This window comes from Pygoscelis adeliae, unplaced genomic scaffold (assembly GCF_000699105.1).
Source record: "Pygoscelis adeliae isolate BGI_AS28 unplaced genomic scaffold, ASM69910v1 Scaffold14, whole genome shotgun sequence".
In the NCBI taxonomy this organism is placed as follows: Eukaryota; Metazoa; Chordata; class Aves; order Sphenisciformes; family Spheniscidae; genus Pygoscelis; species Pygoscelis adeliae.
This window is the reverse complement of record NW_008825109.1, coordinates 5,341,278-5,349,157: the sequence shown is the minus strand read 5'-3', so window position 1 is coordinate 5,349,157 and position 7,880 is coordinate 5,341,278.

The following is a 7,880-nucleotide window of genomic DNA, read 5'->3' as shown; positions in this document are numbered from 1 at the left end:
CAGGTAGCTTTAAATTTGTTTTCAGTGAAAATGCATTAAACAGCAGCTTTGCTCCCAGAAAGAACGGGGCAGAATGTATGAGTTGTATTAGCAAGCCCCCTTTCCTGCTTTTTTTAATAAGAAAGAGTCTTTGTAGGTTAATGACACCAAGCACAGTATTGTAAAAATGCAAACCCATGTCTGCCTACTACAAACACATCTGTTTAATTTACAATTAGGCTACTATATTACACAATTGGTTTATGTACTTCTTCCCAGTATGACATGATGAACCACTTGTGTAATATAGTAGCCTAATTGTAAATTGAACAGGCTCATTTATGCATCTTAGACTTGGTTGTTCCCTGGGAAAATGAATTACTCTTTAATCTGTTCAGCTGAAAATTCCAGTCTCTCTGGCGCTCGGTTCTTATTTCACTGAGATTTTCCATCCTTGATTTGAAATTAATTCAGGTAATTTAGAGCAAAGACGCCAGTTCTGCATAGAAACTGAATATGTGAGCTTGCAATTTTGGTTCAAAGGCTATCTTAGTAAAGCATTTATAACTGCTCATTTATCAGTTGGGGTTGGAGTTAGGACTGATGATCACTCGGCATACTGCTTCTACAGCTTTTATGGTTTTGTCTCTTGAATGTTAAAAAACATTTCCATGTGACTAAACGGACATCAGTTGGGTTTTTAGGTACATCAGATTTCTCTGTACTTAGATGAACTGCATGAAGAAGAAGAAGAAGAAAAAAGTCTGTCTTGTAAGAGGGGTGCATGCTGTTCAGAACAAGCTTAAAACTGAGCTCGTTTGTGGTATACAAATGGAGTTGGGAGGAAGGGAAATGACTTTTTGGGAAATTGATTCTTGTGATATATTTTGCAGGTATGTTATCTCTTATGTGCCAGGCATTGTTTTAATAATAAAACGGTGTTCCCTTCCACTTGAAACAACACACCTAAGGATACAGCCAATGTGTAACTTCTAAAAATGTTTAAAATCTCACTGTAAACTGAACTGAGTATAAACCTGATGATAATGAAAATTTCATTAGAATCTTATGGCCGGAAGCTGAAGTTGCATGAATTCAATCTTGAGCTGAGGTACTATTTCCTAGCAATGGAGTAAAATAAATATTAGAACAGCTTATCCAAAGATGGCTTTGACAGTGATTTTTTTTTTTAAGGTGACATTACCCTTCTTCCTCCTGAAAAACCAACCAACCAAACAAATCCAACCTGCTATACTCTGCTTTGGGAAAAGCTTCCTGCCCTGTGGAAGCTGAGCTGTTAATTCTGAATCTGAGGTGTTCCTGATACCAGTACATGTGTACATGCGTGCGCAAACACACACAGGTCCAAGGATTTTCAGCATCTTGAGGCAGCTCTGTATTCATCTACTTAAGCATTGTCAGTGTGTTCAGTGCTGTGCGGGGAATGAAAATAAACGATGAACCCTGCTAGAATCCTTCAGGCCCTGGCATCTGCCACAAAATAGTTGGGAGTGACTTGAGCTTGTCACTGAACAACCTTCCCAATTCCCTTGGACTTTAAAGGAAGTGTGGGAGCTCTGGAAGGACTGTAGGTTTCCAGTCAACCATTGTCTTTCCTTAGAGGTGAATAGAAAGAGTGGGAACACTGGAAAAACGTCCTTTAAGTACAAAACATGGGGAAGAAATTTCATATTTTGCTTTCTGTAGTGGAGGAGAAGGGGTGGCTTCTCGTGTGCTGTCAAATATCTGTAGGTTTCTCTGGAGAAATGTGTTTTCATCTGTGGTTGATGTAAGTGCGTGCTCCGTTGTGTGGAAAGCGGTCTCATAAGTTTGTGCTGAACTGGGCTTTTTTTCAGCTGCATAAGAAAACAAGCAGCCCTTAAGAGATTCTTAGCTAAATATAGTAGTCTCTTTAGAGATTAATTCTTACTGCTGCAGATAAAGAAGTTCTTATCTGATTAGCCCAGGGCAGGGAGTACTTCTGCACTTTCCTCTTGGTGAGGTGTCGCATGCAGAGTGCGTTGGTGATTAGAGCTGAGGGCAACTTTCTGAGATGTCTCAACAGCTTGTCTTAGATGTGTTGCCTTTCCGAGTCACTCAGTTTTCACGTGGTATGACAGCATGTTAGCGATTGAAAATGCTATCTGCCCTGTTCAGCGATCACTCACACTGCCAACGCAGTGTAGGTTGAAGGAAGGAAGAAAGGGCTGGGAATCTGACAGTTACCCTAATGCCAGTTAGTATTGGGCAGTTTGTCCCATCTGTCTTTGAGAGGAACCCTAAACAGGAGCCCTACCAACTATACTGAAGGAGATGGCACAACTCATCTGTGTTTTCTGTTTTTCTTGAAAATAAGGCTGACGTATTCCTTATTCAGTTTTCTGAGTAATCCTGCTGTTAATGTTCCATTTCTCTAGCAGATTTAACTGTCTAGTCCCTTATCAGCTACCTTTCTCTGACTTGCTGAAGGGCCCGTGTCCATTGCTTCTCGCCCTTTACAAACTGGATGCAGTCCCCAGCTGTTGTAAAAATGCCTTTACTCTTCTGAAGTCAATAGCCCAGTGGTGATTTTCACCTGCAGCCTGTCCCTCCGCATCCTTCTCTCGAGTCTCTTCCTCCTGGTTTTTAATAGGTAGTTTGCATGTTACCAGCCAAGGGTTTTTCCCATTCACTGCGTCAGCAGGGCTTTGGCTGGTCGGCCGTGGTTTCTTTCCCTTGAATAGATTCATCCACTGTTACCAGCACAGTCACAGAACAAGAATCTATTCTTTTATCGTAGGCTTAGCTTAGTGATGAAACTTGAGTATTTCCAAAGTTGCTGCTCATTCCATCCATGTGAGACCTCACCTTAACTTCACTTGGGACGTGCTTTCAGATTTGTGTGTATTCATTTTCTCTGGTCTGGTTTTGTGGTGTTTTCAGCTACATCTGGATTGGTTCATTTGTCTGTTCTGTTTGGGTTTCCTTCCAAATTTAGCATACTTCCTAAAACTCTTTTTTTCTTAGGATGCCTTTACACAGCTGGCTAAACTGCTTCTGATTGCCATTATGTTGTGAATGTTATTTCCGTATTTGAAGAAGGATTTTATTTTGTTTCATATTCACAGAATGACTACCACAGTAACAATTTCTAGACTGTAAAAGCTTCCTCATAAACAGAAATCACAGAAATGAATTTACGGCACGTTTTCTTTTAACAAAGGTTTAGAAGTTTTGCTTAGAGCAATTAGTGAACTTTTTGGATTGCTGTGAAGAACTCCTGTATAGGTTCATCAAAATATTTAATCTGACTGTGACCAGAGAGCATCAAGGTACACAATGTGTGCAGCGCTGTGTTGCAATGTGTACACTGAAATACTGTCATACACCTGGATCTTGATTATTTGTAAATGTCAGTGATTCCTAGGAGCATTTGGAGTTTACTTGAACTGGTGGATCCTGCTGGCTCGTTGCTTTTCCCAGTGACCAGTCACTGATTTGCCATAACTGTTGAAAACCACCCATGTGACATTTCACAAATCTCTTAAAAAAAAAAAAAAAAAAGCAAGATGGCTGCCTTGTGCCCAACTGGCTTCCATCAGACAAATTCTTATCTGAAAAAAACTAGTTATCTCATTTTTGTTCATCGTCTGTATTCTCTCCAAAACCCCCAGTGACTGTCAAGTCATGCTTTGCTTTTTAAATTATTTAAGAGCCGTCTTCATTCTTTAAGTTGACATAGTCTGTCTAGGAAACTGAATTTAGGTCTACCGCATGCTTTAAGTAAAGGATCCCTCTCCTGTGGTGCCCCTCCTGACCTATATTCCTTGCTATGTTTGTAGAATTTATATGAATTATTTATGTGGCATGATAGATTTACTTCATACTTTGCCGAAAGATAATAAATCCTCACTTTAGGGATTTCAAACCTAGTTAAAATATACCAAATTGCGAGGCAGCTGCTAACAACTAGAATTATTTGAGATGAGAGACATGGGAGTTGTCTAGCTGTAATGTTGCTTCTTACTTACTGCGTTACCGGAGAAAAAGCATTTAAATACAGGATGCCTCACTTAAATGGGGATAATAATGCCACAGCTCTGTGGCATTCTTCTGTCCCTTAAATGGGAGGTAGGAAAATAGATTTTGAGGACAGAGATGGGGAAGAAGAGAGAGGCCAGGATTTTTCCTGGGCTAAACACTAGGAGAAGGTGTTTCGGTGAATAATTGATGATACTTCCCTCTGCATTTGCTTTATCTCCATACAGAAATGCCCTCTGAATGGTGAGGCTAAGTTTTAACCTTCTCCCTGAAGATCACCTTCCCTATTTTATTCTCTTCACCTTACCAGCTGCAGTATGTATGACCTTTCTCTTCGATTCAGCCATCTGCTTCAGCTTCTATTTCCTTCACTGAGCAAATGAGACATGCGAGTACAAACAGCACTGGCAGTGCTGCTGGCCTCAATACCTGATTAGGATAAATAGACTTAAGTTGACATTTAAACAGTAAATAGATCTTTTTTAAAATTCATGAATACAAGAATTATTAAAGGAGTCTAGTGAACTGGGAGTGTTTTCTGCTCAGGAAGCAAACCATGAATATTCAGGGTGGTAGGGTATTTAAGGAATATGTGGGTAAAGCATACTTCTAAGGTGCAGCTCTATTTTAAGGCTTCCAGGTGTGAGCTCTGCACAATTGCTGTAATTACCAGCCTGCTTGCAGGGTTTTGGGCAGCAACCATTTATTCTCACCCATCTGTTTGAATGCTAACAGGGATCCCAGTGCTGTAGAAAGGATGTAGAAAAATTTGGCTGAGGAAGCATATGTGGAATGGAAATGGAGAGGTGAGGGGATGGAAAGAGCAGTTTCCCTCTGACAACATCAGTGGTCTTGGCAGGACAGAACTGAAGATATCGGAGGCACCATTAACTTGCTAGCACAGAAGTTAAAGAAAATAATGTAGAACGTGAAAGTTCCAGGTCTCGAGATACATGGCATGGGGACTGTCTCACCTCATCAGACTTAATGCCTCGGTTTTTCCATTTGGTGCCCAAACTAGAGAGATGAAGGGAAGGAGAGTCCCTGGTAGTGTTACTTTCCTTCCACTGGAATTGCCTCGAGTTTTACGGATGACAGGTCCTCTACTGGAAATAGGCGAAACTGGAGCCTAAACAGCCACGGTGTCAACTAGTCGGTCAGACTGTGTCCGGGTTACTCAGAAGTGGACCTCAAAGAGGTCTGGTCTGTAGACCAGGGAGCGGGGGGTGCCGGTCAGCACTAGCCAGGTTTCAGGAGTTCCGCCTCACGCGAACTGAACGCCTGCTGCTGCAGTGAGAGCCGGTCTCGCGCTTAGCTGCGTCTGGGAGGAATCGAATCCATGTGCTGCTCCATGGTGGGAATTAAAGCGTGGCAAGTGGGAATGAGCAGATTGTGCTTCAAAAGGGCTTCCGATCCAAACTAAAATACTGGTATGGACAGTGCCTAAACAGCGGCTGTGAGTTACGCGTGACTGCCCAACAGCTCTGTTTCCACGGCAGTTTACCCTTCCCTGCCCCACTCAGTCACTCCTGTTGTCATCCTTCAACATCGTATATTGCTCGGGAGGCAAACACCCGTATTTTTGATGCGCTGAACGTCTGGCAAAGTGTTGGCAGTTGCTGAAGCAGCGTTGCTAATGAGGGAGTGTTTCTGAAAGCAGTATGGTGCAGCACATCTCCTACGCAGTGTGTGTAGCAGCCTAAACAGGCGCCTTCTCTGGAGCTCATCCTAGCAAATGAGCCAAGTAGGATTAACTAGATAGTAAAAATCTGCCGGCTGGCAATTACACTTTAGTATTTGATTAAAAGACAAGGCCAAATACTGCAGGAAGCATGAAAATGTTTGAACACGTTTATTCATCAGTTAGGAATTCCCTGCCCAACTAGATGCTGTTTTACCCGAGAGAGGAGCTAGGCGTTTGGCTCCTACAATGCTGCAGCGGTGGCAGGAGAGCTGCGGGAGGGCCCTGGCAGCTTTTGCCCTGCTCGAGCCTGCCTAATATCTGGGAAAACAATGAATTTGAGGTTCCTTCAATTTTTTTGTGTGACCTTATTAAAACCTTAGCTTGATTGAGAAAGGGACGTGCGAGGAGAGGGAGGAGAGGGCTTCCTTTGGCAATGATGGACCTGTATTAGGCTTCTGTCTTCATCTTGTACCCGAAGACTCAAAATCCTGTGACAGGAAAATGAGGTGCTGCTGCAAGATTTCTGTCCCCTGCAAACACACCAGGTAAGAGGGACTGTCTTTCTGTAGAAAGATACTGACCTCCAGTGGACAAATGGGGCAATCAAAAGAGTTTATTCTAATTAAAATTTAGCTGTTATAGAACCCAGGCAGGAGATGAAGACGTTCAAGATATGGAGATTCATGCACCTCACTATTCCCCAAACTCTCAATGCCTTTATTTTTCTATACAACCACAGAGCAAATATTCCGATGTACCTCGGTGAAGTTTCAGTGTCTTTAAAATTGCTGATCGTCTTAATAAAACAATGTCTCTTCAACTTCTTTCCCCCTGAGGAACGTGTTTTCTGTGGAGGCACTGCCCTGTGCAGACAAGCGTTCTGAAATAAAAGAATCCCAGCTGTTACGCTGGGGTGATCTAATGGGAGCTCTGCTCTACTAATTTGGTAGTTCCAGGAGGATTAAGACCCTGGGAACCGTCCTCTGCAGATCTTTCAACTGTTTGTTCCTCTCTCAGTAGCTGAGTGGTACTGCGGTAAAAGCGGGCGCGCGGCAAAATCTCGGTGCACGTGCAGCTGTGCTGACTTCTGGAGGTCTCAGGGTCCCCCAGTCCTTGATGAAGTTGGAACAAGGCAGAGACGCCCTGAAATGTAAAACTGTCTGGAGCTTAAAGCACTGAAGCGACAAGATACGACAGCTGAGGAAGTTGCTGCACCTCTGCTGAGCTCCCACCTGTAAATGTCCTCACAAGTCCTCTGAGCCTGCGCCAGCTGTGAGGTGATGTGACTTTGCGCAAATGAAGAGGAGGCCTCCAGGGAAGCTGGGAGAGGGGGGTGAATTGCAGCAGCTTAACGTTGGATGTTTTGAGCTTTTCATTCACAGACTCACAGAGGGGTTGAGGTGGGAAGGGAGCTCTGGAGGTCATCTGGTCCAACGCCCCTGCTCAAGCAGGGCCACCTAGAGCTGGTTGCCCAGGACCATGTCCGCACTGCCTTTGAATATCTCCAAGGATGGAGACTCCACAACCTCTCTGGGCAACCTGTGCCAGTGCTTGGTCACTCTCACTGTGAAAAAGTGTTTCCTGATGTTCAGAGGGAACCTCCTGTGTGTCAGTTCGTGCCCATTGTCTTCAGTTGTGTGCTTGAGCCCTAGGGATGCTGAGCATCTCTGCTCACCAGCTGTGTTGCTGAAACGCAACGCTTGAGTTAAAAATGGTGTAAGTCCCTCTTTCTGTAGGAGAGATTATGTATGGCTGGCAATGGATGTGTTGTTCTGCTTCTCAGCTACACAGTAATAAAAATTGCTAAATAAAAAAAAGTTAGTTGTACAGACTGCGTTTGCACAGCAGGTTTCTTCATTGGCTTTCTGATGGCTGTAGCTGGGCCTAAGATGAAACTAGAAAACCTTGGTTGTTCCTCTCCAGCCTTGCCTGGGAGATGTGCTTTGAGTTTTGCCATGCTGAGAGGTTTTCTAATGCCCATCAGCAGCCTAATGAGAAATAATCTGAGGGCCTTATTGGGTTTGACGAGGCTATTTTTCAAGGAGGAGGAGAGAGTTTTGTGGCTGCCTTCTAGAAAAGGACTGGAGGAACAGAGTGAGGTTTTGGCAGACCTAAGTTTTTCCCCTTTCTTTTGTGAGCAAGCACAGGTTTGGATGGGGAGGTAATTGGGAACCCACCTCCTAGCCAAGAAAGGAAG